At 36.2% G+C, this 22,791-nt stretch overlaps 1 non-coding gene across 1 annotated transcript; it reads left to right on the forward strand.

Moving 5' to 3' along the window:
- The first annotated feature begins 22,419 nt into the window (after nucleotides 1-22,419).
- On the forward strand, nucleotides 22,420-22,526 carry LOC141670168 (small nucleolar RNA R71). Its single transcript, XR_012554411.1, has one exon. It is a non-coding gene; the product is annotated as a small nucleolar RNA R71 (small nucleolar RNA).
- Nucleotides 22,527-22,791: the final 265 nt, after the last annotated feature.

The following is a 22,791-nucleotide window of genomic DNA, read 5'->3' on the forward strand; positions in this document are numbered from 1 at the left end:
AGCTGATGATCATACCATATTTCAAGACTCTCAAGAAACATCAGAACCAGTCACTGGCTCTTCAAGTTCTGATTCATCAAGTCCTGATGAGCTAAATTCTGACAATTCTGGAAACTCTAATTCTTCAATTCCTGAAGGATCCACCTCAAATTATGGAATCTCAGAGAGCATAACTTTAAGGGGAGCATCAGAAAATGCTGATGGAGACAGCATGGATCATAGGGGAGGATCCAGTTCTAGAGATCAACTTCCATCTGCAAGGAAGTGGACTAAATCACACACACCTGACCTAATAATTGGAGATCCTGAAGCAGGTGTCAGAAATAGAACAACAACAACAAATGAATGCCTCTATCATTTATTTCTATCTCAAACTGAACCAAAGAAAGTGGAAGAAACTCTTCAAGATGCTAATTGAGTGCAAGCAATACAGGAAGAGTTCAATGAATTTGAAAGAAATAAAGTTTGGACCCTAGTGTCAAGACCAAATAACAGATCCATTGTTGGCACAAAATGGGTATTTGGAAGCAAAACTGACAGTGATGACATAATTACAAGAAAAAAAGCAAGACTGGTTGCTAAAGGTTACTCTCAATAGGAGGGTATTGATTATGATGAAATATATGCTCCAGTTACTAGATTGGAAGCCATAAGAATCTTTTTGGCTTATGCTGCTCACGAGAAGTTTAAAGTCTTTCAAATGGATGTAAAAAGTGTATTTATCAATGGAGAATTAGAGGAAGAGGTATGTGTTGAACAACCTCCAGGATTTGTAGATCCAGAATTTCCTAATCATGTCTACAGACTTGATAAAGCACTCTATGGCCTAAAGCAAGCTCCAAGAGCATGGTATGGAACTCTGGCACAATTTCTTCTGGAAAGTGGATTCACTAGAGGAACAATTGATAAAACTCTGTTCTATATCAACCATGGCAAGGACTTACTTTTAGTCCAAATTTATGTTGCTGATATCATTTTTGGTTCTACAAATGCCAAACTCTGTGAAAAGTTTTCAGAGCTAATGCAGTCAAGATATCAAATAAGTATGATGGGAGAACTTAGCTATTTCTGGGACTTTAAGTCAAGCAAACTGAAGAAGGTACTTTCATAAATCAATCCAAGTACACCAGAAATTTACTCAAGAAATTTGGAATTCAAGATAGTTCAACTGCATCCACTCTCATGGCCACTGCCACAAAGTTAGATAAAGACACTGGAGCATCAATAGATATTACTAACTACAATGGTATGATTGGCTCACTTCTATATTTGACTGCATGTAGACCTGATATCATGTATGCTACCTGTCTTTGTGTAAGATTTTAGGCTGATCCAAGAGAACCTCATCTAATAGCTGTGAAAAAAAAATTCAAGTACCTCAAGGGTACAGCTGATCTAGGATTGTGATATCCTAGGGAATCAGATTTTAAGCTAATAGGTTACTCAGATGCAGATTTTGTAGGATGCAAAATTGACAGGAAAAGCACTAGTGGAAGCTGCCAAAGTTCATGGAGGCAGATTGGTTTCTTGGTTTAGCAAGAAACAGAAATCAATTTCCACATCAACTGCAAAAGCAGAATATATTGCTGCAGAAAGCTGTTGTGCACAGATTCTTTGGATGTAGAATCAGTTATTGGACTATGGGTTAGAATTTTCTAAAATACCTATTTACTGTGATAATTAAAGTGCTATTGCTATAACGACTCATGTATTTTTCAATTATTTAAATATGTGATTATGGAAATTATTAAATAAATAAAATATGTGTATTGGTTTTGACTGCTATGTGTTGTTTGATTATTGATGTGTCATTTATAGTGTACCGGGTTGTCCGCGTGCTTAATTATGGAATCGTATTGAATTGTTTTCAATTTCAAAAGCGGATTTAGTGCAAATTTAATTGCATAAATATTTGGAATGTCTTTAAAATTATTTTTATGGTTTTATAATTACAATAATTATTTATGGGATTTTATAAAATTTAGCAATCAATATTTCATTAATTATTTAGCCCTGAGTGATTTTCTGATTTTAATTATTCGTAAAATATGTATTTAATTCTCGAGTTCTTTAAAAGTTATAAAACTCATATTTATTTAAATTTGGAATATTCCGAGAATTTTAAAATTATTTTGGGGATTTTTGAGATTAATTTCACCCGTGCGTTGATTCATTTATTTGTTAAAAGCGGGTATAAATTGTGTTTCAAAAATTGTTTTAAAATTTTGAAATTCATATTTTTATAAACTTCGGGATATTTGTAATATTTTAAAACTATTTTCGTAATTTTCTGAATTTGTTTTAAGTGCAACTTGGTTCGTTAATTGTGAAATGCGGGTATGAGTTGCGTTTCAAAATTACTTTTAAAATTATGGAAAATTTATTTTTAATAACTTTGAATTATTTGTGATATTTTAAAATTAATTTGGAATTTTTCCGGATTATTTTTATTCGCGCAATGGTTCGTTAATTGCAAAAATGGGATCAAATAAGGCTGTCAGAAAAGGGAAAAAGGACGTGTGGCAAGATTTTAGCTATCTCCCAGATACATGTCAATTGCTGGTTGTTACAGGGGAATAAAAAAAAGAAATAAAATATAAAAACAAAACCACACCCCTGTTATATCTACCTCCCTGATCTGTTTCCTTTTATTTTCTCCCGGGTTTCTTTTCCTTTCATTGTTCGGTTATAATCGGGAACCTGAAAGTGGACGATGGACTAAAAGATTACCTTGGTCAGTCGACGAGCTCATTAGAGTTTCAACAGAAAAACCTGAGTGACGGAGTCGAATCTAATATGGACTAGTGATGTGACGATAAAGCCTGAGTGGCAGAGTCGGCTCAGAGTCGGTCAGTAATGATTGTAAAGCCCTGTAAGGCAAGTATTTCTGAACTTTTCTTCAAGATATAAATTACCAATGTTTTTAAACTGTTTTATAACATGTCGCTATTATCCAAAATAACTCATGTTTTATATTACAAGAGTTTTAAACTATTTAACCTTGAACCCTGATTTTCTTGATCTTGAGCCATAGGCCTTATTCTTTGTAAATCGTCCTTTGTAAATCCTCAGACACCAAACCATACAAATATAATACCACTCCCCAATGGTATAACTACCAAACACCAAATACTGAAAGAGAATGGTTTGAAAACAAAGAAACTTTTATACTCCAATCATTCTTTATAACATCAAAGAACCATATCCTGAAAAATCATTACTGGTCTAATACCTGACCCTTGTGCAAACTGAAAACTGTTTCTTATACCTACCCTGATATACCCATGAGATATCCATGAGTTTCCTTACGTTTTTATTCAAGTGTATAACTATTATTGATTATGATCTTTTTTTATCGAATTATATTGCTTATCATATTGAACTGCTCTAGGATTGGATAGTTTTTATATATGTGGACCAGATTCGTGGTCAGACCATACCAATGGTCAAGTTAGGCCAATGTGTGCCTTGGATCCAGTAATTAGAGCAGTGCTGTGTGCTTGCTCGAGGTTAGTGCGTGACTGATCAGCAGCCTAACCATGGTTTTTAAAAAAAAACTTAAAATAAATATCCAATTCTAATGATTAGTTAAAAAGAAATTTGATTTCTTTGAATCATCTCATTTGATCATTGTTTAACCTCAGTTATCGTTATTATGACTTGCTGAGCTAGTTAGCTCACTCTTGCGAATCTTTTTATATATGTTACAGTTGAAAAGGATATGGATGATAGTGAAGTTCCTCAGTCCAAAGTGCGGGCTAAGGTTCCAGTTTGAGTTGGATCGAGCTAGCAGGAGCTTCATTCGGTAGAGAGATAATAAGATTGTAAGAAAATTTTTTATTATCAGTTGCAAGTTAAATTAGTTGGGATTTGGTACGTTGTAATAAAAGTTAAGGTTGTGGCTTGTTTTCATACTTTAACCTGTTGCGATCTGTGGTTGTGTAAAGCAGGGTCATTGCAAATAGTATCTTATATACAGGTTCATATATTGTGTATGTGTTGTGGACCCCAAACTTCTGACCCGGGTTTGGAGGGCGCCACAGGTTGGGATATAAGGACTCGTGTATTTTTGAATTATTTAAATATGTGATTATGGAAATTATTAAATAAATAAAATATGTGTTTTGGTTTTGACTGCTATGTGTTGTTTGATTATTGATGTGTCATTTATAGTGTACCGGGTTGTCCGCGTGGTTAATTATGGAATCGTATTAAATTGTTTTCAATTTCAAAAGCGGATTTAGTGCAAATTTAATTGCATAAATATTTGGAATGTCTTTAAAATTATTTTTATGGTTTTATAATTAAAATAATTATTTATGGGATTTTATAAAATTTAGCAATTAATATTTTATTAATTATTTTGCCCTGAGTGATTTTCTGATTATAATTATTCGTAAAATTTGTATTAATTTCCCGAATTCTTCAAAAATTATGAAACTCATATTTATTTAAGTTTGGAATATTCCAAAAATTTTAAAATTATTTTGGGGATTTTTGAGATTAATTTCACCCGCGCGTTGATTCATTTATTTGTTAAAAGCGGGTATAAATTGTGTTTCAAAAATTGTTTTAAAATTTTGAAATTTATATTTTTATAAACTTCGGGATATTTGTAATATTTTAAAACTATTTTCATAATTTTCTGAATTTATTTTAAGTGCAGCTCGGTTCGTTAATTGTGAAATGCAGGTATGAGTTGCATTTCAAAATTACTTTTAAAATTATGGAAAATTTATTTTTAATAACTTTGAATTATTTGTGATATTTTAAAATTAATTTGGAATTTTTCGGGATTATTTTTATTCGCGCAATGGTGCGTTAAATTGAAAAAACAGGATCAAATAAGGCTGTCAGAAAAGGGAAAAATGACGTGTGGCAAGATTTTGGCTATCTCCCAGATACGTGTCAATTGCTGGTTGTTACAGGGGAATAAAAAAAGAAATAAAATACAAAGAAATAAAATATAGAAACAAAACCACACCCCTGTTGTATCTACCTCCCTGATCTGTTCTCTATTGTTCCTTTTATTTTCTCCCCAGTTTCTTTTCCTTTCATTGTTCGGTTATAGTCGGGAACCTGAAAGTGAACGATGGACTAAAAGATAACCTTGGTCAGTCGACGAGCTCAGTAGAGTTTCAACAGAAAAACCTGAGTGACGGAGTCGAATCTAATATGGACTAGTGATGGGACGATAAAGCCTGAGCGGCAGAGTCGGCTCAGAGTCGGTCAGTAATGATTGTAAAGCCCTGTAAGGCAAATATTTCTGAACTTTTCTTCAAGACATATATTACCAATGTTTTTAAACTGTTTTATAACATGTCGCTATTATCCAAAATAACTCATGTTTTAGATTACAAGAGTTTTAAACTATTTAACCTTGAACCCTGATTTTCTTGATCTTAAGCCATAGGCCTTATTATTTGTAAACCGTCCTTTGTAAATCCTCAGACACCAAACCATACAAATATAATACTACTCCCCAAAGGTATAACTACCAAACACCAAACACTAGAAGAGAATGGTTTGAAAACACAGAAACTTTTATACTCCAATCATTCTTTATAACATCAAAGAACCATATCCTGAAAAATCATTACTAGTCTAATACCTAACCCTTGTGCAAACTGAAAACCGTTTCTTATACCTACCCTAATATACCCACGAGATATCCATGAGTTTCCTTACGTTTTTATTCAAGTGTTTAACTATTATTGATTATGATCTTGTTTTATCGAATTATATTGCTTATCATATTGAACTGCTCTAGGATTGGATAGTTTTTATATATGTGGACCAGATTCGTGGTCAGACCATACCAATGGTCAAGTTAGGCCAATGTGTACCTTGGATCCAGTAATTAGAGCAGTGTTGTGTTCTTGCTCGGGGTTAGTGCGTGACTGATCAGCATCCTAACCTTGGTTTTAAAAAAAAAAACTTAAAATAAATATCTAATTCTAATGATTAATTAAAAAGAAATTTGATTTCTTTGAATCATCTCATTTGATCATTATTTAACCTCAGTTATCGTTATTATGACTTGCTGAGCTAGTTAGCTCACTCTTGTGAATCTTTTTATATATGTTACAGTTGAAAAGGATATGGATGATAGTGAAGTTCCTCAGTCCAAAGTGCAGGCTAAGGTTCCAGTTTGAGTTGGATCGAGCTAGCAGGAGCTTAATTCGGTAGAGAGATAATAAGATTGTAAGAAAAAAATTTATTATCAGTTGCAAGTTAAATTAGTTGGGATTTGGTACGTTGTAATAAAAGTTAAGGTTGTGGCTTGTTTTTATACTTTAACCTGTTGTGATCCGTGGTTGTGTAAAGCAGGGTCATTGCAAATAGTATCTTATATACAGGTTCATATATTGTGTATGTGTTGTGGACCCCAAACTTCTGACCCGGGTTTGGAGGGCGCCACAATTGCTATGAGAGGAAATTCAGTACAACACTCAATGACAAAGCACATCAGCATTAGGTACTATTTCATAAGGGAACATGTGACGGAAGGTACAGTGGAATTGCATTTTGTTCCAACAGATCAACAACTAGCAGATATCTTCACAAAACCACTATGTGAAGCTACTTTTACAAGACTGGTAAATGAACTTGGAATGGTTTCAGGTTCTTTCTCAAAACCCGTTTAGTTTTTCTTCTCATACATCAGACTTTATGATCACTGTTTACAGATTTTCTTATCTCAATGTAATCTGTGCCTAAATTTTAACATATTAAACACAGCTTATTATCTGATGTGATTCTATAAACTCTGAAAGTGTTTTGAATGTTCTGTGACTATTCAGTCCAATGAGGATTATTATGTTAGATGCTGACTTAGTAGTCTTTAACAAACTATGTATCCCATGTTTGAATTATTTATTTATGTGGAAATCAATAACACAAGCAAATTCTGATTTTGATCTTAGTCAAATTTACTTTGTGTATCTTATTACTAAGTCACAAACTAGACTATTGCTTCGAATCTGTCAAATTCTGATGTCACTAAATCTTAAGGATGAATTACATGCTTGATAAGCCTCACTTATCTGAAGAAAATAAAAGAAAAGAAAAATTGAAATCAGGTACTCCTTTGAGATCTAGAGTATATATGTGAAAGGGAAGATCCAAGTGCATTGCTGGTATTAAGTTATATGCATTAGAAAAGTAAATTAATTTTTCTTGGTGACTTTTCGCATTCTCTGATTACTGGAGAAATATTCTGATAACAACATAAATTCTGATGATAGTTGTAACTCATTTACACTGATAAGCCATTGTCAAAAGAATTTCAAAAGATGCATAAAATAAGCACAAATAGTTGAGGTGGATTCTTGCATAACTTTATTCTATAGTAGACTTCACAATTCAAGACAGATTTTAAGTATTTTTCTTAGTTATGTATTATTTCTAAGATATACTGAAGTTTATCAGACTTTAATCTTTATCTGATCATTTGCACATACACACACTATCACTCCATATGAATGATGAAAATTATTGTGGTGATTAAGTTGTTTCTGATAAACAGTTAAGTATTGTTTGCATAAATTATGAGGACAAGTTCTGCTTATGTTCTGATGATTTAACTCTGAAGAAACCAGTCAGTATTTGTGTGAAGAAACACAAAAACAGTCATTCACTTTTTGAGTATAGAAGCCATGTTCTGATGACCGTTAAATTTTGATAATAGTCAAGTTCTGATACATACTCTGATGCGTACGTGTCACATTTTAATTGGTTGATTCATTATTAGTTTTTACTGTAACGGTCATTTTATCAGAAAATAATTAAGTGAGATAAAAACAGTGATAATCATTTTGTTAATGGGTTGCGTGTTTGTTTTGGTAACTGCATGTGAGCAATAATTACTGCACGTTTACCGTGCCCACTAATAATGTTTTGACTGTTTACATGATGCCAGGGGTCAAATGTCGGTTCTGCTTCAGAAATTAGCCATTGTAATTAGTGGAGAGAATATATATACGAGAGATAAAATATTTTACAATCTTTTACCTACTTTCTTACTCTTTTCTAATCTCTCTTATTTTCTCTCACTCTCTATTATTCTCAAGCTATTTTCTTACAGGCATTTTATAATACACTCTATACACACACAACTTTTCACTTAATTTTCACAGAAATGGCACCTAAGGATCTTATCTATGATGGAGTCAAGTTTGTCCCCAACAACTATATGGCTATTCTCAACAAGGACGAGGCTCCTTCAGAACTTCACTTTATTCAAGATTTTCTCGCTCAAAGTGAAATTGGGTATGCTCTGACTCAACCAAAGACTCTCTCAGGCAAGCAAATTCTGGAGTTTTGGAGGTCTGGAGTCTATGATAATGGTTGTGAAAGTGGGTCCCCAAGCACTATTTTTACAACAGGGGAAGATGAGCACTTGGTAACCTTGTCCACTGTTCGACAAGCATTGCATCTTCCAGAAAACTATACTTACAATTCACAAGTTGGGGAGTCAGTTCTTCAAAATATGATGACAAATCTTGGCTATGAGAAGTCTTTGTCCAAGCTGGGACAACTGAAGAGGCCCTACATCAGGAGGGAGTGGAGCTTCTTTTTCAATTTTATTACCAAAGCCTTTGCCAACAAATGCTCAAATTTTGATGCTATTCCAATCATGAGTCAGCAAATAGGGTATGCACTTCTTAATCAAACTCATTTTGATTATGCTACTGCTATTTTGGATTTTTATAGGTGATAGGATGAAAGAAGATAGCAACATAGTATATTTTGCTAGATTCTGTCAGCTTATATATAGTTTCTGTTGTTCTGATGCAACTCAAAACTTTAGTGAATTAATTGAACCCTTTAAACTTCACAAAAGGGCTTTCGCGGACTTATTATCTGCTGACAAAAAAAAGGATATACTAAGACCCCTCCAAATTCCCCAATCTGTCAAACAATTCTTAGTAAATTCTGATCCTCACATATACACAACCATATATCCTAATGTTGCACCTACACAGCCTACTACTTCTCAACCTCCACCAACCCAGCTTTCCAATACTCAACCATAGCCTACTATCAGAACCTACTATCAACCAGCACAATCCTCTCAACCACAACCATCAGCACCTACTATCAGAACCTCACCTCTCAAATCTAAAACCAAACCAACCTCTGGTAGTTCTCAAAAGGTACCAGTTGTAAAATCTGACACATTCTCTAGGCCCAAAACCAAAAGAATTATCTATGTGCCTAAATCTCCACCAAGGAGAAGAAAAAGGATGATTCTGAGAGAATTATCATCACCTCAACTCCTCGACGCTTTCTTTAGGGGATTTTCTTTTTTCTTATCAACATAGAGTTGGAACTTTGAATCTGATGAGGATGAACAAGTCCAGGTTCCTGCATCAGAACCTGTGACATTAGAAGCTGAAGAGGTAACTCTTCAGAAGGAGAAAGTAGCTGAAGGTTCTGGGATTTTGAAAAGGAAAATATCTTTGAATTCTGATACAGATCATATCACTCCACCCTCTAGAAGATCAAGGAAGACTAGAGCAGGTGTGCATATTGCACAAATTCAATTTAAGGATGCTAAAGATGCTGAGGAAGGGGATCAGGAATCTCTGATCTCACCAGAACCTACAGTCATTGAAGCTTTGACAGCTCCACCTCAACCTAAAGACACTGTTCATGACACAGTGATCACACCTCCTATCTCTCCATTCAAAGAAACTGCCTCAGTTGGAGATTCAGGGTTAAGTCCTGAAATTGATATTCACAGGTTGAATATTCCAACTGTTTTATATCTGGAAGCACCACCAGCAAAAGAGGCAACTCCACTTGTTTCTCCAATACTAAATGCTGAAATTCCTACTACACCAATTCTGGATTTGGAACCTGAAGATCAGAATTTGGAAACAGAAGCTCCAGAATCTCCTTCAGTTACACACACTCTGGTGTTATCAGAAGATGATGAGACTTTATGAAATTCTGGAGACAGTGCTCCAGCAAGTGCTCCAGATAATGCTCCAATTCTTGGCAAGGAGGCACTATTTAAATTTGCTTAAGAAGATGCTCCTGTTCCATGGGAGGAAACCTTTAGAGAAGTTGAATGGACAAAGAAATGGAATGAACCTGACTTTATTCCCAGCACAACTGTTCTGACAGATCATGTTGCAAAAGCTGATGAGTTGCTGATAAATTCTGACTTCAAAACATAACTTAAAGTCACTGCTCTCAGTACTAAAACTCTTCAAGGTCTACACTCCAAGACTCATGAAAAGGTTGATAAACTTCAGAAAACAGCTAATAAGCTGGACATGATGTACAAACTAGACAAGAAGAGGTTTATCAGACAAATTCAAGAAAAAGTGGAAGCTATTGAGCAAGTTCAAATCAAGCAGCAGGCCCAACTAGATGAGGTATTGCAGAATCAAGCCTCTCAATAAACACAACTCAATGAAATCCAATCTTTAGTGGAACTCCTTCTTTCTCTACTTCTGACAGATGATTCCAAAAAGGGGGAGAAGGTAGTTAAGTCCAAATGCTCACCAAGCCAAACACTGAAGAAAAAGGATGATTCTGAAGATGACCAGGGAAACCCTAGCAAGGGCAAAGCTCAAAGTCAAAGAAAGCAAATTCCTATTCAGAAAGTACCTGATAGTAAGATTTCTGATAAATCTACTATTCAGAGGAGTGATAAGGAAGGAAAGAAGACTTCAGCTATAGGTCAAACTTTGCTGCTCACAAATTCTGAAATTGAAGATCAAGTTCTGACAACAAGTTCTTATTATTAAATTCTGATGACAAAGTCTGATGTTATCATTCAAGGTGGAAGTCAAGACTCGAAGAAATTCATGCAAACCTTAAAGTTCAAGGGAAAGAAGGCAACCTTCTTTTACAAGGATCCTAAGATTCAATCCCTAGATGAGGAACTTACAAAAAGACTGTTCCTTACGGATAATCCATGAGTGGATTTAGAGGAACTTAGAAAAGAAGAAGCAAGGTTTAATGCTGAAAAGTCAAAACTACGACCTAAAGCTTCTAATGCAAAGAAGCCTCCCAAACCTAAGGAGAAAAGTATAGTAATAAGAGAAAGATCTACCACAGAGATTCCTACATCAAGTACTAGATCTCAAACTACTACTGATCCCAAAGACAAGGGAAAAGGAAAAGTTGAGGAGACATTCAAGAAACAGAAGATGAAGATTCCTCAAATTCTGATGGATCCTGTGTGGAAGATGGTTCAAGTCTTTGATGATACTGCTGCTAAAGATGAAACAGTTGAAACTCTAAAGAGAAGAAAGATGACAGAAGAATCTAAGACAACCTCTGACATAGCTCTAGTTGTTCAGAGTAAAGATATTTCAAAACAGCAAGCTACAGATGAAACTGTAAATCCTGATCAATTCATCAAGACATCAACCTCTGACACTGCTCAAGTTGATATAGACAGCTTAACACTTGATCAGGAAAAAGAAGCTGCTATGGAACAAAGCTACTCCAGTGGAACCTAAGACCAATCTAATGTTGAATCAACTTGCAACATTTAGGTTAAAAGTTAAGAAAGCTAGAGACAAGTCTGGATTAGGTTCTAACAAAGAAAAGATACAAATAGGAGTAGAAGTTACTCTCAGAGATCCTTTCATTTTGACAGACAAACCATATGAAGAAGTCAAACAAAAGTACCTTGACAAAGTGTTGTCTGCTCAAATTGTCATGGATACTCATGATGAACCAGAAGTTAAAGAAAAATTGATCCTGTTTCTCAATGATGGCAGAACTGACAGACTATCAGATTTTGATGTGCTAAAGAAGTCTGTCAAAGAGTTTCAACATATTCACTATCTTCTAGAAGTAAAATATGATGTTACAAGAAGATGGTCAGATTACATTTTGAAGGCTATAAGAGATCTTCTCAGAATTTCTGGGTCAAAAGCTTCTGAATACATTCCAAAAATCATTGAGGATGATGGAAGAGAAATTCCTATGAGGAAGAATTCTGCTAAGGTAGAGAATTTTGCTAAGGTAGAAGTAATTCTGAAAGGAAGATGCTTATGTTACAATGAAGACTCTTCACATCCCAGAATTATCAGACTTGGAGATGGACTTTAAAGAACATCAAATCCTGCACTCAGAGCAGCCATTTATTATATTGGTGATAATGAAGATGAAGAACTGATGCAAGTCAAAGCATAGTTAGTTGAAGTTCTGAGAAATGCTGAGGACAAGCTGGTAACAAACTTTACAAGGAATCACTTTGGATTCAGATTGATCCAGTGATATTGGTAAAGCTACATGTACTGTAAGTTGTATTTAGCTGTTTAATATAATATCTCATTGCATTTGTACTTAAATGTTTCTGATATCATCAAATCTGTTAACTTGTATATTTTTCATAATTTACAAGTTGGGGGAAATTGTTAGATATATTTGTGATGTCATGTCTAATCAGATTTGTTTAGTTTCAGAACTTATTATCAGAATGTCAGAACTTAACCAGGAAATCAGAACTTACTGAAGACAGGAAGTTTTCAGAACTTAAGGCGTCAGAACTTATATCAGAAATTAAGTGCAGATACACTTCAGGGATGAAAAGCAGCTGATTTATAGGAGATGATGCATGAAGAATTGGACAGCTACGGGACTGCAATAGATAATCTCTAAATGATATATTCTAGGAAACAGAATCATTATCATATTAATTGGTAGTTATCTTGTAACTGTGTATTATATAAACACAGATTAGGGTTTACACTAAAACTATTATCATTCTCGAGAATATTATTCATTGTAACCCTAGTAGCTCTTAGTGATATCATACATCACTGAGAGAGTAGATTAAACCTACTGTAACAGAGTTTGATATATTGAATAAACTTGTTTTCTGTTATATCCTTGTGTTTATAATCGAATTGATTGTAGATACTATATTCAACCCCCTTCTATAGTATCATTGAGGCCTAACAATTATCAAAATTGTGTTTCCACATGGAGCGGTGGAGATTTTTGAGAATAATCTAGGCCAAGCATTCAAGGTGAATGGATAAAGGTTGAAGCATTACTATGGGGATACGGCAAACCGTGAAGTGGTTATTGTCGTTTTATTGTCTACTTGATCTTCAGTTTCTACGTCAAGCTAACGACGTAAACCAAGCGCTTCTTGGGAGGCAACCCAAGTTTGTTGTACAATAGTAGGTAGTTGAAGAAGAAAGAAGGAGAAAAACACAAAAAAAATTAGAATAAGAAAAATTTTCAGTGTCAACTACAGAAGCACGGTGCGCCTACGCTGAGAAGCAGGGCGGCCGCGCTGATTTTCCAGAGACTGCGTGCGCCCGCGCTGCCTTACGGGGCGGCTGCGCTGGATTGATAGAAGCACGGCGAGCTCGCGCTAGGTTAGCGCGCGGCTGCGCTGGTCCCCTAAAGCTAAAAAAAATAGAAAATCGAAAAATTGAATACAAAATCAATTTAAATCCAAATTTTATTCTCCAACTTCCATATTTCCCTCTCCAAATCAATTTCAAACACCCCCATTACTCCCATTATTCCCATAATCAATTCCCACTTCTTTTCCATAATTAATTCTCTCCCAAATTCCTATATATACATACGTATACACAAACTTCTCCATCACTTCTCAAATTCTTAAACACACAAATCTCTCTTATAAACTTCTATTCTCTCAACTTATTCACTTTTAATGGCACCCAAGAGACAATGAACTCAAGTTAGCAACAACACTACCAATTCTTCAAGTATTGGTGGTGTGCGGCCAAGGTTTTCAACTCCAGAGGCTGAGGCAGAGTAATGTGTGGCTGCTTTCGAAGCCCATAACAAAGGAGCGAGGTTTTTTTCCATCAGGGAGGGATGGTAAATTGCTGGAGATGATCGTAGAGATGGGTTGGATAGCTTTTTATGAGGCACCAGTTGTGGTACCTATGACTGTAGTTCGCGAGTTTTACACGAATGCTAAGGCGGAGAAGAACGGTTTTACTGTGGTTAGGGGGTTGACGGTGGACTATAGTGCTGCATCGATTCAGAGGGTGATTGAGCACCATGAGAGACAGCCAGAGCAAGAGAATTAGAATGAGAAGACGGGGGATGACTTTAACTTGGATTTGATCGTTGCTAACCTGTGTGTGCCTGAGACTCACTGGAAGTTCAAGAAGGGCACGAACGAGTATGCCACTTTCCCTGCCTCGTGCATGAATAGGTTTGCACGTGCATGGAATTCCTTTATATGTTCCAACATTATGGCATCTTCTCATGTGCGTGATGTTATTGTGGAGCGTGCACAATTGGTGTGGGGGATTCTTCAGGGAGACTATGTGGATCTCGGGATGGTGATTCATCAGGGTATTTTGAGGTTCTTGCGAGGGAGTACTACGGGTTCTATACCCTATGCATCCATTGTGACGAAGCTGTGTATGGCGGTTGGAGTTTATTGGCCTACACACGAGGAGCTGCAGCTTCCTAGTGCCCCGATTGACAGTTCTATGATATTGAGTATGCAGGAGTGATATGGTGGGAAGCCCGATCCTAAGGGGCTTGGTTATTCTTATGACCATCTGCCAGGTGGAAGGCCAGCTCCTCAAGCATATGCTGGTGGCACGAATCAGGTGAGTAGAGCAGCTTGGAGAGCTGAGTTGGGTGAGGTTGGTCCTTCGGGGTCGCACCAACAGTAGGAGGAGAAAGCACATGGTAGTGCTGGTATGAGTTCAGCGCAGTATAGGTGCTTGATGAGGAGGATGGATGCGATGCATGACATCCAAAGTCGGTTTTTAAAAGACCTTATCCAGGCATTGGGGACTGCATTCAGAGCCACATGAGTTGATATCCAGTGGCCACTATTCGGTGAGGACGCTGTGTACCCGCCTGCAGACACTCCTGACACACCACCCGTTGAGGGTGATGACCTTGATTCTGAGTAGGTATGCCTGAATCCTTACTATTATCTTTATTGAGGACAGTGAATATTTTAAGTTTGGGAGTAGTAGTTAAGGATTATATGTTATGTGCGAACCGCATATAGTTTGCAAATTCATGATAGTTTAGTTCATATAGTTGCATATTTTCCATGTAGATTTTTTTATTATTTTATTTTATTTTGTTATTATTTTGTTGCATATAGTTTCATGCATCTGCATTATAACATGATCCCTTAAGTTGCTTTTTCGATTGATTTGTGATATTGATGCTAGTGTAGTAATGTTGTATAGAGTGATGTTAAGTCCTATTGAGTTGATTTGCATGCTAGAAGCAAGTAATTTCACTAAGTCTTATAGGTTGCTTGAGTGCTAGATTATGATCATGGTTTGTTTTTTTGTCGAGGTTTAATCACATTTTTATATTTAGAATTGAGGATATTCTCTTAATGATAAAATAACATGAAAATTTAAAAAGTGGAGAAAAACATTGGATTTCATTCTAGTTCTTGTGGCTAGGTGTCAAATGACTAGTAGCCAGCTCATTTTATATGAGTAGTCTAGGGTTGAACGAGATGGAGCGAAACGCCCTCGTTCAAAAATTTGTTGAAAAAAAAACAAAAAGAAAAAAGAAAGAAATTTGTAGAGAAAAAAAAAGAAAAAAATGTGTTTATGCATAACTGATCACGGGTGGGCTCTTTAATGCTCGAGTTATTAAGTTCTTAGGGGACTTTGTTCCTAGTGACCTAAGAATTTTATAGTTTGGGATCCGCTAAACTAACGCTCGCTACATGGGTATTATTGTATAAGTCTTTTGTGGACCTCACTCATTGCACGGTCAAATAAGCATATTTGTGTTGTTTATGTGTTGTGAATAAAAGCATGAATCCATGTATAACTCCGATATAAGAATTGAAGTGTTATAAGTCATTTTGAGTTTAGCTTTTTATTTTATTTATAACCTTGTGATTGCCTTGATGAGTAGTGAGTCATGATTGTTGATCTAGTTGTAAAAGTATATATGTAAGCATTTGCACACACACACGTTTTTAACATGTTAGTTGATTTTTGGGATTTGATTGATCTTTGTGCGAATAACTTCATTTGTTGAGATGTTTCTCATTGATTGAATTAGTTAAACTGAGGGGATCGTTGCATTCATATAGTTTACATTCATGCATTTTTATTTTTTGTTCTTTGAGTCTGTTTAAGCTTGAGGACAAGCATCGGTTCAAGTTTGGGGGTGTGTTAAGTGGCATTTATGTCCACTTAGAATGCTCTATAAAGGCTTGAATTGATGTTTTGTACTCAAGTTATTTGTGTATTTGATGTGTTTTTGTAGTGTTTTTGCATTTCAGGCATAAATAAAAGACTCAGGAGATTTAGCATTGTTTTGGTGCTAAATTGGTGTTAGGATGGTGCTCAGGAAGACTGCTTGAGGATTTTCAACTCAAACCAGCCAAGAAAACAAGAAAATAAAGATTTTCCAAAAGGTCAGTGCACCCGCGCTGTAGTAGCGCGCGGCCGCTCCGAAGATGCAGAATTACAGCACGCCTGCGCTGGTGAAGCGCGCGCCCGCTCGGGTTTCATGAATCCTGATTCTACTATAATTTTGATCTGCTGGACTTCTAATCTGCATGGGTTGCTATCTAATGTTAACTTAAGATCGTTTTTCAATAACAAGACGTACCAGAGCTTAAGGAGAAGGCGTAAGAAGACCGTATAGCACAATTCAACCAAGGCGAAGAGGATCTAGTTTATTCTTGTAATTCTTTATTTTAAGTTGTAATCTTGGATGGTAGTTTTCTTATTTTTTGAACTTATACTTTTGTTTAACGTGCTTGGTTTATTATTTATTCAGTATAAAGACTACGTTTATTATACCATCCTTTCATCGGAACCCACGTTGATGATGAGTCCGATTATGGGCTAATCATTATTGTGGGGTTCTAGCGGATTTACTTATGAATTTCTTTAGTTAGTATATTTTGATGCCTTAGTGTGTGGTGATTGTATGATATCCTTGTATTGGTTGTGCTTATTCATCTTATGAGCGTCAAAAACTTATAAGATAGCGTGTTAATATCTATTGAAGCAAAAGTGAATTTAGGGGTTTAGAACTTTCCATGCTAGCATAGGTTCATGTATTTGATATGCATGATTTGTAAGAAATTTTAACCATCTTAATTGCCCTATGTAATCATGATAGATAACTTGTACATTAAACCGTTATGTTGTCAAATTCTATAAACACATAGGATCTCAATATTATTGGTGTCTATTCAGCTTCTATCTCTTTTGTGGATGTCTGATAGTAGGGTAATCGTACAACGAAAGTTGGCGTTTACTAGTTTTGTGTTGTCTGATTAGTGTCATCACCATTGCATGCTAAGGTTGAGAACAAAAAGGCTATTGAATGAAGTAGTAACGAAACTAGAATCCCATGTTTGTGTCATACAGTAAACAATCCCTTTCAATCTTTTAGTTAATGTTCTTAAGTATAATCTCTTAGTTAATCGTAGTTATAAACAATCTCTATTTGTTAATCATCGTAGTTATAAACAATCTCTATTTGTTAATCATCTTAGCATTGAATAATAACCATACCATTGTTGCATAAGTGCTTTGATTGAAATTAACCTAAACCAGTATCTATAGGAACGAACTAGAAATAATTCTATATTACTTGGGATCACATTGTTAGGGCGAAAACACGCGCTAATATTCACGCAAGTATACGCGTTCGAAAGTAGTATAAGATATAAATCAGATTCGTTCCTACAGAGACTGGTTTAGGTTAAGTTCAATTTATGCACCTATGTAACAATGTATGGTTATCACTCAATGCTAAGACAATAACAAATTGGGTTTTTATTAAACAAAGAGATTATACTAAATAACATTAACTAAGAGAATTGAGGTTGAATTAATATATATGACAAACATGGGATGCTAACTTCATTACTACTTCATTCAATAGCCTTATTGTTCTTAACCTTAGCATGTGATGGTGATGACACTAATCAGATAACACGAAACTAATAAACGCCAACTTTCGTTACATGAGTACCATTCTACCAGACATCCACAAAAGAGATAGAAGCTGAATAGGCACCAATTATATTGAGACCCTATATGTCTATAGAATTTGACAACGTAACGGTTTAAGCATAAGTTATCCATAATGATTACATAGGGCAAGTAAAACGGTTAGAGTTACGTACGAATCATGCATACACATACATGAACCTATGCTAGCATGGCAAGTTCTAAACCTCTATATTCACTGTCGCTTCAATAGAGATTAACACGCTATCTTATATGTTAGCTACGCACATAAGACGAATAAGCACAACCAATACTAGGATATCAATCAATCAACAAATACCAAGATATCAAAATAATTAACTATTGAAATCCATAAGTAAATCCGTTAGAACCCCATGACAACGATTAGCTCATAATCGAACTCATTGTCACCATGGGTTCCAATGAAAGCATGGTATAAACAAGGTCTTAATAAACTGAATAATAACTAAAGTACGAATAAACGAGATCTAGGTTCAACAAGAATGAAAATGAGCATCCAAAGTTACAACTAATTTAAAGAATCACAAGTTAAAAACAAGATCTTCTTTTTCGGAGTTGTTCTGTGCTTCTAGGTCTTCTCCTTGATATCCCAATCTTCCTGGATGATGAAAACCCTTAAAATCGTCAAATTCCACTCAAAAAAGCCTTTTTCAGCGAAATCAGCGACCAGTCGCGCCTTGGGCGGCCACTCAGCTCTCTGGGCTTGGGCGGCCACTCAGCTCTCTGGGCGGGCGCCCAGCTCTCCGGTCGGCCGCCCAGCTCTCTGGGCGGGCTCTCAGCTCCTGTTTGGAAAAATTTCTGGTGAATCTTGTTTTGGCCATAACTTGAGTTCTACTCATCAGAATTAAGCGATTCAAATGCCCACGCGAAGCTAACGATATTCTCTATAACTCGAAAATGGCCTTGGTTTCCAATTCTGATCGCTTTTTATCATATTTCCTTTAAAAGCTCATTTCTTCATATAACTGATACCTGAAATACAATAACACAAAAACACATCAAAATACCAACAACTTGAGTCCAAAACACCAATTTAAGCTTGTAATACAGTGTTCCAAGTGGATATAAAATCCACTTATCACACCCCCAAATTTGAATCGATGTTTGTCATCAAGCATAAACAGACTCAAAACTACAGATGAAACCTAATGCATGAAATGCAACTACGTGAATGCAACTAAATGATAATGCAATCGATCCCCTTAGAATAACCATAACCAAATGAATAAGCCAATGCCTCTAAGAATGCAATAACTTGAAAAATAGTTCGAATAAATCCCACAAACCAACTCACAAACCAGAAACATGCGTGTGTGGATGCTTAACAGATATACTCTCGATACTAGATCAATAACCATAACTTATCTATCATCGAAACAATCAAAAGTTTATAAACATAATAGACAATAAACGCATTATGACTCACAACACCTCCTTTCTACTAGAGTTATACAAGGATTCACACTATTATTGAATACATAGCAAAGATGCTTATTTGATCGTGCAATGAATGAGGTCCCAAAAGACTTATGCAATAATACCCATGTAGCGAGCGTTAGGGTAGCGGATCCCAGACTATAAAAGCCTTAGGTCACTAGGCATAAAGTCGCCTAGAACTTAATAACTCGAGTATAAAGAGCTCACTCTTGATCAATTATGCATAAACACATACTTTTTTTCTTTCTTTTTTTTTCTTTTTTTTTCAATAATTTCTAAATGAGTGCGTTTCGCTATATCTCATTCAACCTTAGACTACTCATAAAAATATGAGCCGGCTACTAGCCATTTGACGCCTAGCCTTACAACAACTAGCAATGAAATCCAAGTTTTTCTCCTGATAAAAAAATCAGTATTTTTACGTCATTACGAGAATATCACAAATTCTAAATATAACCAAGTGATTATATCTCAACAACAAACAAGTATAATCATGATCTAGATCAAAAGCAACCCTATAAGACTTTGTGAAAATATTTATTTCTGGCATGTAAATCAATTCATTAAGACTTAAACATCCCTCTATTCGTCATCACCACACTGAAATCAACATCAACTTACCAAATATCATAGTTCATCTTAAGGAATCATTCTAAATATGCATGCAAATGCAACTATATGAAATCACATAAAAATAAACAAATATGTCCTAAATGAATAATCATGCAAAAATATGAATAAACTAAAACTAAACATGCAATATGAATCTATATGAATCTATATGGACACACACACTACTAATCCTTACATTATCACCCCCAAGCTTAAAATTTTCAATGTCCTCATTAAAGGTAATAATAAGGATTTCAGGCATACCTAATTATCGGGAGAGTCACCCTCGTCGGGTGGAGGATTAGGTGGCCAATCAACCTCGCCACCAGTGTCTCGGATAACAGTACCGAAAGTGTGTGTCAAATCTTCAGCAAAATGATGGTGAATGTCGTGCATGGCCTCCAAATGCCTAGTCACTCACCTGTACTGCTCATCACTAACACCAGTCCTATCAACTAACTATGGCGCATGAGAAGAACCCTCTATAGGCACTGATAGATCCGTCCAGCCACTCTCTATATCATCAAAAATATATCCTAACCCCTTATCATGGGGTGCACCTAAGAATGAATAACTCAAGTGATCTGGCATTCGGTTGAGCTCAAGTGTGGGAGCTTCTTGAATAAATGGTTCAAAATGCTCCTGAGAAATTTTCAGCTCTGCTAACCCAAGAGAATCGAATGGCACATCCAACTTCCTCTTCCACGGAGGTGCATTCAAAACTTGCAGTTGTTCTACTTTAAAAAACTCCTCTTTAGCTGTGGGTAACTTTATTTCCTTGAACACATTAAATGTGACCTTTTGATCGTAAACCTTCATCGAAAGCTCTTCTTTTTGCACATTGATCATAGTTCGGCCTATAGCCAAGAATGGTCTTCCCAAGATAATGGGAATCTTCTTATCTTCCTCAAAATCAAGAATTACAAAGTCAGTAGGAAAGATGAGTTTATCTACCTTGACCAAGACATCCTCCACTATACCTCATGGATAAGCGATGGAACGGTCAGCTAGTTGCAATGACATGTATGTTGGTTTCGGATCAGGCAGACTAAGCTTCTTGAAGATAGATAAGGGCATCAGATTGATGTTAGCTCCTAAATCACATAAACATTTGTCGAACGACAAGTTTTTGATGGTGCAAGGAATAGTGAAGCTTCCAGGATCTTTAAGCTTTGGAGGCAACTTCTGTTACAGCACAACACTCCATTCCTCCGTGAGAGCAACGGTCTCTAAGTCATCGAGCTTCACTTTATGAGAGAGAATACCTTTCATAAACCTCACATAGCTAGGCATCTGTTCAAGAGTTTTAGTGAAAGGTATGTTGATATGAAGTTTCTTAAACACCTCCAAAAACTTCTCAAACTGCTTATCCAACTTTTTCCTCTGCAGCCTCTTAGGAAAAGGAGGTGGAGGATAGATCTGTTTCTCACCTATATTACCCTCAGGAGGAGTGTGTTCCACAGTAGTCTTCCTTGGTTCCACCTCTACTTCCTTTTGCACTTCTTCTTCAGCCACAACTGCATTTTCTGAAACTTGAGATTTTTCAGGCTCTTCGTCTTGCTGAATATTGGGGCTTGCGACCTTTCCAGACCTCAAGGTGATGGCGTTCACCTGTTCTTTAACTTCCCTCTTGCCTGGATTTGTTTCTGTATCACTAGGAAGCGTTCCTGGTGGGCGATTTAATAAGGCATTAGCAATTTGCCCTATTTGGTTCTCCAGAGTCTTGATAGAAATAGCCTGGCTTTGGCATATAAGAGCCTGGTTTTTGCACATAAGCCTCAACTCCTCCAATTCAGATTTTTCATTCGAAGATATACCTGCATCATGATTTTGTTGTTGAATTTGGAGTTGTTGTTTTGGTGTAATTTGTTGCTAAAAACCAGGAGGGTTGAATAGCTTATTTCCAAACTGCTGGAACGGCTATTACATCGCATTCTGATTGTTGCTCCAGCTGAAGTTAGGATGATTCCAGTTGTCAGGATGATAAGTGTCTGGAACTGGTTGCTGCGATCTCTGAAAATTGCTCATAAACTGAGCTGATTCACTAGATATAGCGTATTACTCTGTCACATGCGGACCTGCACACAGCTCACAAACATTAATTATCTGCTTAACACCATAGTTAGCCAGGGAATCGATCTTCATAGACAACGCCTTTAGTTGAGCAGTGATAGCCGTAGCTGTATCCACCTCAAGAACTCCTGCTACCTTGCTATGTGGCAATCTCTGGGTTGGATACTGATATTCATTAGCAGCCATCAGTTCAGTTAGATCATAAGCTTTCTCATAGCTCTTTGCCCATAATGCTCCACCTGCTGCTGCATCGAGCATGGGTTTGGACTGTGCTCCCAACCCATTGTTAAAACAATTGATGATCATCCAATCAGGCATTCCATGATGAGGACACTTCCTAAGCATCTCCTTGTAGCACTCCTAAGCTTCATATAAAGATTCTCCTGATTGCTGCGCAAATTGAGTAAGAGCATTCCTGATTGCAGCTGTCTTCGCCATAAGAAACAATTTAGTAAGAAACTTCTGAGCAAGATCTTCCCAAGTAGTAATCGAACCAGCTGGTAGAGAGTGTAACCAGCTCTTAGCCTTGTCCCTCAGAGAGAATGGGAATAGTCTCAGCTTCACAGCATCTTCAGAAACACCATTAAACCTGAAGGTGTCGCAGATCTCTATAAAATCCCTAATGTGTGTATTGGGATCTTCCGTTGGAGAACCCCCAAACTGGACTGAAGTCTCTACCCATTAAATT

The sequence above is a fragment of the Apium graveolens genome, chromosome 6 (genome assembly GCF_009905375.1).
Source record: "Apium graveolens cultivar Ventura chromosome 6, ASM990537v1, whole genome shotgun sequence".
NCBI classification, from domain to species: Eukaryota; Viridiplantae; Streptophyta; class Magnoliopsida; order Apiales; family Apiaceae; genus Apium; species Apium graveolens.